Below are 8,237 nucleotides of genomic sequence, written 5' to 3' on the forward strand. Positions count from 1 at the left end.
TAGAGCATCTCTAGTAGACCCCGTAAACTGATCAAGGCCTTAAAAACGAGGTGTTTATAGTTTGGTTGGAAAACGGCGCGGAGCAGACCCCGTAAAACTTGTTCAACTCTTCAACTTTTTAAGGGGCACGATAAATCCATCACTGAAAACCTTATATGTACAGTTTCGAAGGCAATATACAGTTTAACCCGTAAACCGGTCAAACCTCATCGGAGCATACGCACCATCGCGGAACTGGCCGGAATGTACGTGAAACTCACCGGGATCCTTCACCGCACTTTGGAAGAAGGCATTGCCCACGCCGGAATTTGCCACCGTCTGTCCGAATTGCGGTCGGTTCGACCTCCAGTGCCGAGGCGAGGCCGTCCACGGGTAGGGAAGGGTATGCCACCAGTGGCCCAAATCAGGGCGGAGTGGCACCGAAGAAGAGCGAGGCAAGGTTGGGGGAGCTCGCGTAGCCACGTTAGGGAACGCGCGCGTGGCGGTCACCGAAATCACCACATGACGGTGACCCCCATCAGGCGTGCAACATCCTTTAGATATTCTAGGGGCAATCCACTCGGGTGCGCATCGTCCGGATAGATAGGACGCCGTAGAGAGTCCCTCGTAGGTGTCCGCGGCACACCAATGCCAAATGCATGACACAGAGGTCAATCTCGCATGTGAAGGTTCTGGCGAGGCAAGTACTCCAGCATCATGTATAGGAGTAATGTGCTCTCTTACTTTATTTCTGACATAGACCCATGTATCGTATCTTTATAGGATGTTTATGGTTGCTGCCGCTAAAACAACAGGTACCCCTTTGCTTAAGAATGATTCATTTTTAGGTACATCTTTGTCAGTCTTGTGAGTACAATTGAGTAATCATCTTGCTATATTACTCTTTTGACCTCGATCTTACAGATCCGTTAGTCGCATTTGGGAGCATGAAATCTCTATGTGAAGGACGATGATAGCTATGGTTATCTCCACACAGTGGATCTTATTTTATTTAATGCTTCTTAAGGCATTTCCTAAATTTTCTATTGTGAGTTGTATCTTGGCCGTAAGCCTCTTGTATGTATTGATTCATAAAATTTGACTTTGAGAGTTATTATATATATATGATGTTGCAAATTTATTATAAAATTGTGTTGTGATACTATCGTCTATCTACATAAATTGCTTGTCACATGCACGTTGTCTTTGAAGGGCGTTTGGGGAATGATACTATGCGGGTGCTAGATTGTAAAATGCCTCTCTTAGAACGCTACACGTTTCTCAGGAAAAGATGCAACATCACATTGATACCATATAGAAGAAAATTGTTCACATCTGTCATAATAGAACAAAACATTGTTTTTTACCTCAACAAAATTTAAAAGTACAGGTGATATAAAATAGAAGCTCCAACACGATTGTGCTTCTAACTAGACAACAACAATTCAAATAATTTCATGGTAGAATGTGCAATAATAAAGCAATGATTAATAATAAAAATCTCCAACACACATACAAAAACATCTCACTTGTAGGTCGAGCTAACGGGCATAACTATAATTCTCCATCATTGACGCCGTCCTCTCCAATGAAATCCTACAACGAGGAAAATATATATTTAAATACACTTGTCTATCTCAACAAATCATATGTAAAGACATGATACAAGCTAACGAGAAAAGTTCTTATGTCATTTAGAAGGTCGGCAATATCATCCGATGAGAAGGCATTAATGCCATTCAATAGATCATTAAGATCTTGTTGATTAAATATACTTTCTTGCACAGGGCGAATGCCATCTGCATCCCCGTCATCAAGCATCTGAGTCAATTTGGAGAAACCATCTATTTGATGGTTGGAATGTGTAGAAATAGTTCTTCCACAATTAACCATATTAGTGTCGGTCATTGAAGTTCTGCCAGTACCAAGTGCAGAATTGGCATTCAACATCGTCCATGCCGAGGTTGTTTTTTTCGCTATGTTGAATGGTGATATTTGATCATTCAAGGCTATTGGTAATGTGCTGATGCTCCCTCCATTTACCATCTGAGATGATTCGGTTGGAGCACTGTTGTGGACATTCAACATCCCTAAAGAGCTTGCGTTGGTTGGTATGTTGAATGGAACTATCTGCTCAGTGAAAGTTGCCATTGATGTGGTGTTTCCAACGAAGGGTGGCATTTTATTTTGTAGCAACATCTCGCTAGATGACGTTACATATCTTGTTATTTGGTTGATCCTTGGTATGTTCACACGTCGTGGGACATGAGATGTTCCACCCCTATGATGAATAGCAATGGTTGAGGACCGTTGAGGGTTGTTATAGTTCCCAGCAAAACCTGGAAACTTGGAAGGTCTGCCAACTGCATGGACCACTTGTGTTGAAGGTGCATTCATGTGGGTATGATATTTGTTAATAATCTCTAGAGGTTCCACCTAGTACTCATTTGCTGGCGTTGACATCCCGCCACCACTTAATGTGTTTGCAAAGTAACTTCGAAGATTGGATGGCCTTTTTTCCTTCACTTGTCTTCATCATCTTTCCATGCATGGAGTCAACATAGGGCGCACCAGAGTTATCTGAGGAAAATTCATCTAAAATTATGCCATCGATTATTCCATTGTATAGTCCGATGGGAGCTTCATCGGAATCAGCAAATCTTCTCGCATCTGGTGTGTGTGGAACGAAATACCTCGACATTCTACCAGTATCGATCAATGACCCCATGCACAAGTTGCTCTATTTGTCCGTCAGCTGGCCTAATTGACTAGTTGCACCAAAATAGTTTGCATTCTAGTAGGGTTTTCCACCTGAGGATACATGTTATCTTTCATGTTCATCGCTATGCATAAAATTCCTCTGTTTGTTCGTGGATGAGTTTTGTCTTTCACTTGCAATACCAAGTGAACTTGGGTTGACTCTACTGAGGTACAACCTATGCTTCTGAAATAAGAACATAGACAAAATAACCATGTATGAGATGCATGCTCACGGGAAAAGTAATGGTACATTTGGGGATAAAAATAACTGGAAGTGTTTTGCAGTTCTAACAAAATATGTAGCCATGCTTAGTATAAGATATGCCTTACATTTTTCGGACAACAATGAATTAAAATTACACACATCTTCATGCTCCTTGGATTACTAAATCTTTGACTGTTATGTTCCCAAAAAATAAAAGCTTGCACTTATATACGAAAATGTTGGACTATGAACAATAGGAATGCAAACATCGAAATTAAGCATAAGGGACAAAAATAAACTTCTAGATGACTCGCGACATTATTTCTAGTGAGGTAATCCACATTCATTAGCTCCATTATCTTGTTTGGAACAACCTCTATAGAAATGTCATCAAAATATTTGTTAATTAAAAGTACATGATAACAACAAGTGTTGTGTCAATGAATGACGCACTAAATCTGTTGTTTTACCATCGAGGCCGATCTGGTTGATAGTTTCTAGAAACTTGTTTTGAAGCTCAGTTGTCCATGCCACCCTTGGATTTTTTGGGTAGTGGATGAGTGAGTGCTCTCTGTGTTCTTGTTAGAATCATATTCATCATTTCTCTTATTCTTTGAGTCCTTACTCATGGCAAGACTACCGGGATGTACTCTCTCATCGTTAGCATTGTCCCTACTCATGTGGCTTATTGCTTGGGATCTTCTCCTACTTTCAACATGCTGCCATATGTTTTTGATATCGTTGGTGTACACCGGCTTCACCAAATAGTCGCATGCCCCATGATTTATCCCGTTCAACACGACCTTCTTGTAACAGTCCACTGATAGCACTGCATGTCATATGAGTAGTGACTTAGTTTGAAATTAAAAACTTCACAAGAATCGATCAAGTGAACATAATTTTTTGGTCCAAGTGCTTATAGACAAAAAAAGAGTTTGATGTACTCCAAATGGGTCGCGCAACTAGGGAAGCAAGTATTTTGCACATGTTTTCCAAATGATATCATGGCTATAATAAATTTGTGTTTCAATGCAAACTAAATGAGAGAACATTCACACACTCAATACAATGCCTAGAAAATAACCATAATAAAATGATTAAACCATCATCACAACATGTTCCTACTAGGTAAGTCATATCATTACGTCTAACTATTGGTGAACCAGAAGATCAATTACTATTTTTTGACCATGTTTCTTTTGTGTACTAGATAACAGTTATCGACAAAAGCAATGTTGTGAGCATGTTAAGCGGTCACAAACAAATTAGCTTTTATATGGTAACATCTATCACCTATGGGGGTTCATTACAATTTAGGAAAATAAATATTTCTGGTTGCACATTCTGTCCAAAATAATGTGACAACAAAATACTTTTCTAGTTTAGAGTCAACAAATCTGCAGGATTTTCATATGATACATCGACAAGCTACTCAATGTATCTTATTAAAAGTGACAACTCCTACTTTATATGCTATTCTTAGGAGTAGATATTTTTAAACATGAACTATATCAAGGAGATTAAAGATGAATAATCTTTTAATAATGTCAATACAACATATCAAGTTTTGGAATTGTATTACTCATGCCACCGTAGAAAACAGGTGTGGTGCATTTGTACACCTTTTGTAATTCAAGGACTAGAAATTTAATATTAGTTTAGGGAACAACTAAATATAATTTGGTCATATCATGAAAAATAAACATATTACGGATTTAGTTCTTATGACTAGGATTTTACAATTGAGAGGGTACAAAATTAAATTATGTCCATAGTGGCGTCTACAGCGCATTGGAGTGATACATGTTCTTTCTAAGCTAGATTACCCATATATGTTGTATCCATGATACTGAACTCTAGACTTTTGCATTACGTATTAAATTAGTAACAAGACGTATATAGGATCTCACATGCTGGAAAGGAATAAATATCCTTTCAGTGTATCTTCAAGATTCAGGAGTAAAAGTACTCCTTAAAAACAATTTTACATGCAAAAATAAAATTAGGACTTCGGGTTGAGTAGTGACTGTACTGATGACGGGCATATCCATCTCGAGGCCGATGAGCTCGCGGATCTTGAAGCCGTCCATGTCCGGCATGCGCACATCGGTGATGACCAGGTCGAACTTCACTTTCATCGTCCTAAGCATCTTCAGCGCCGTCTTGGCATCCATCGCCATCGTTGCTGCATAGAAGCGATCATTATTCAAGCAAATAAAAAGCCCCAATTCTATATTATAATGGGCCATGGCGAAGTGGAGGGATCAAGAGACTCACGGTGGTATATGCAGCGGCGCAAGAGAGCCTCTAGTACCTTGAGGCACACACAATCGTCATCGACCGCGAGCACGCGCAACCCCTCCGGGAACTGGTCCACTGTTGCATCCTCCATCCTCTCCCTTTGGTTCTCTTCCATCATGCCCATGTTTTCTGAACCTCCTCCCACCTGACAAAGGAAATACTATGACCATCAACAAAGCACTGGTTAAGAAACCTGAAACCCCACAACAATCTAAGAACACAACCCAAAAATGCACCATTAGATAGTAGATCCCTCCTTTCCCACCTTCTACAATGGCTTCCTCGTTGCAGCCGGAATAGAAGAATGTGGATTTCAAAGGAGAGCATGATTGCAGTGGTGACTGGTGAGAAGGGATGGAGGATGTAGGGCAGCTATTTATAGGGGTCGATGGGTCGACGGGAAGGAGTGGAAGGCTTTCGGTTCAGTGGTCAAAGACTTTCTTACTCAATAATTTCTACAGCTACTCCATAATGTCAATGTTTGTGTCTCCTTGTGCTGTCGGCCCATGGTTCCTTCCATTAGAGGAGAGCAAAACCATGGGCCCTGTTGCTGTTTTTTGCTTTGTTGTTTCGTCAGTAAATGTTGGAGCACGAAGATATCATGTGAATTACAAATGACAGTAGTCTCTCTTGCTCTGTTCGGTTGTATGGCCATTGAGAGAGTGTCTTCTTACTTCCTTTGACCTAGAACATAGAGAGTGTGCCTTCATCGTCTCAATGGTGAAGTGCGAGAGAGTATTCAAGAAAGAAGAAATATCGTTTGAAAAGAGAGAAAGAAATGTCATTCTGCTTTTTTCATTCCCTTCCACCAAATTTCCCATTTTGTTTCCATTCAATTCTCAAATGTCAACATGTTTTGTTTGTGACATGGCCCATGACCCAGTGTCCCAATCTATGTTCTTTGTTTTCTTTTTGTTTTCTCACCTAACGTTGGAGCTACATGATATCATTTTTATTACAAATGAGGCTCTTGGTGTTGTTCAGGTCATATCTCAGATTAATGCCTTCACGTCAAGCCATATCTCAAACAAATCCCTTCACCTCAATTCTCATGAAATTGTTCCTATGCAACAAAATAGTATTCTCACTAATTGCATCATGTGATATATATAAACAAATTTTTGAGAAAGGGTGGATTTTATTTGTTTAAAATGAAGCATCAAGAGGATACAAACACAAAAGGCACACACTCGGCCTATGCATAGCTAGGAAGCACACATGCAAATACCGTAGTCATATAAGACCAAAGCTATGCATAGGCGAGAAAGACCCCTCAAAGGGACCAGTCCTCCCCAACACCGCTCCTGATATGCATCGGCCCGCTGCAGCGCACTCCCTCACCAGTGCGTGTTCCTCAAGACAAGACCCGTGAAGATCCTATGGAGGCACTCTTTGAGGTGCTTCAGGAGAGCATTTTGGCAACGCCACCATTGCCATGTACAAGGTATCCTACGGCTCGTCGAAAGATGCTGGCTGGGGTGTTGATTTCCAGGAAGGGTGGCCTCTCGCTGCAGCGTATAAAGCTCTCTGGGCCAAAGGTTTTGACTGTACCGGCGGCCAAAGTCGCATAAAAATTGGTCTGTCGCACGCTTGTGATAACTAGAGATAGGAAAGATGTGATCAAAGTAACTCTGGACGAGTTCACTTCGAAGTTCAAGGACCAGCTTGCTCAAGAGGTGATCATGGCCATGCGGGGATTTTTTTTCATCTGGATGACGCGGCTGTCAACGGAGTGGAGGACGTTCTGCTTGACCATGGGGGCGAGGGAGCGCTGGAGCTTGCTCAGCTCGGTGATGAAGCTTTGCAAGATGTTTGAAGCTCCTTATTTGGATGCACGTCTCTTCCTCATGCAAATGTTATCCCAACTTCTTAGTGCATCATGTGTATCCTCTCGACTAGTAGTAGTGTTGCCTCAAGTTCTAACAATGTGGGTTGTGCCACCAGGGTGTGACCTTGTTCTATGTTCTTGCTTCAACATCCTAGTGTCCCTGCTAAGTATCTTCCCTGCATGTTGGTTCACTACTAGAAAAAAAAGCCTAGCAGTAGCGCTGCTTTAAGGGCTATCAGTAGAGCGGGGCACCACACTACTCATACGACGCTATAACTAATGTTTAGTAGTAGCGCACTTCGGCCCACGCTACTGCTATAGCTACTTAGCAATAGCGTACATCGATAAAGAGCGCTACTACTGTATTTTCACTTTTTTGCTACGTATTTGCGTTGTTTTTTACATATTTTATACAGTATTCTATGATGAGCATATTGCCAGTTTATGATATGATTATCATACACATAATAGTCTTATCATATCATCCAACACAAATCATGTCGTCACGTCATAACCATGATATAGCTATACAAGTTACATTGGCTATGCATCAACGGAGGCACAACATCATTCGACAGTTTCTGTTGAAGAACATAACAGTAGCCTAATTATCAATGTAAGGTGAGGCCTTCCCTCTCGTCAAGCTTGATGGTGAAGAACATGCCCTCTCGCAGGTGAGGCCTGACGCACAAACCATAATCTTCGCCGCATAGTTCACACTCAGGGATCCTATCATCGTCTAACATTTCTCGTGTTTCAAAATTCATCATGACCATTATTAAAATAAAACATATTGAGCGCCTAAAATTTGCAAGAACGAAAATGAATCAACATACCAGCAAAACTTAGGCACTAGGAGGTGTTCGCTGCAATAACATACACATGCCCAAATAAACCTAATTCAATATCGGTTGACTTTCGGTTAGTTGAGGCTTTCCATAAATAACTCTCATATCTCATGGTGTGTTGGTGCACACTCTCTCACACTGATATGGTGGTGTATATATGTACGTTGGTGGACAATTTCTCACACTTATAGTTCGACCGTCGGTGATGGGCGCTTCTCCTCTCCTCTCCTTGCGCATTATACCAAGGTATATATGGGAAGAAGAGAAGAGGAAGAAGCGCCCCCAGGACAACAGTCGGGATTCCTCGATCAAGAAT

The 8,237-nt window shown here is 41.1% G+C and overlaps 1 pseudogene; it reads right to left on the reverse strand.

Moving 5' to 3' along the window:
- Window positions 1-2,803: 2,803 nt before the first annotated feature.
- Window positions 2,804-5,577, reverse strand: LOC123409492 (annotated as a pseudogene).
- Window positions 5,578-8,237: the final 2,660 nt, after the last annotated feature.

The sequence above is a fragment of the Hordeum vulgare genome, chromosome 7H, assembly GCF_904849725.1.
Source record: "Hordeum vulgare subsp. vulgare chromosome 7H, MorexV3_pseudomolecules_assembly, whole genome shotgun sequence".
Classification (NCBI taxonomy): Eukaryota; Viridiplantae; Streptophyta; class Magnoliopsida; order Poales; family Poaceae; genus Hordeum; species Hordeum vulgare.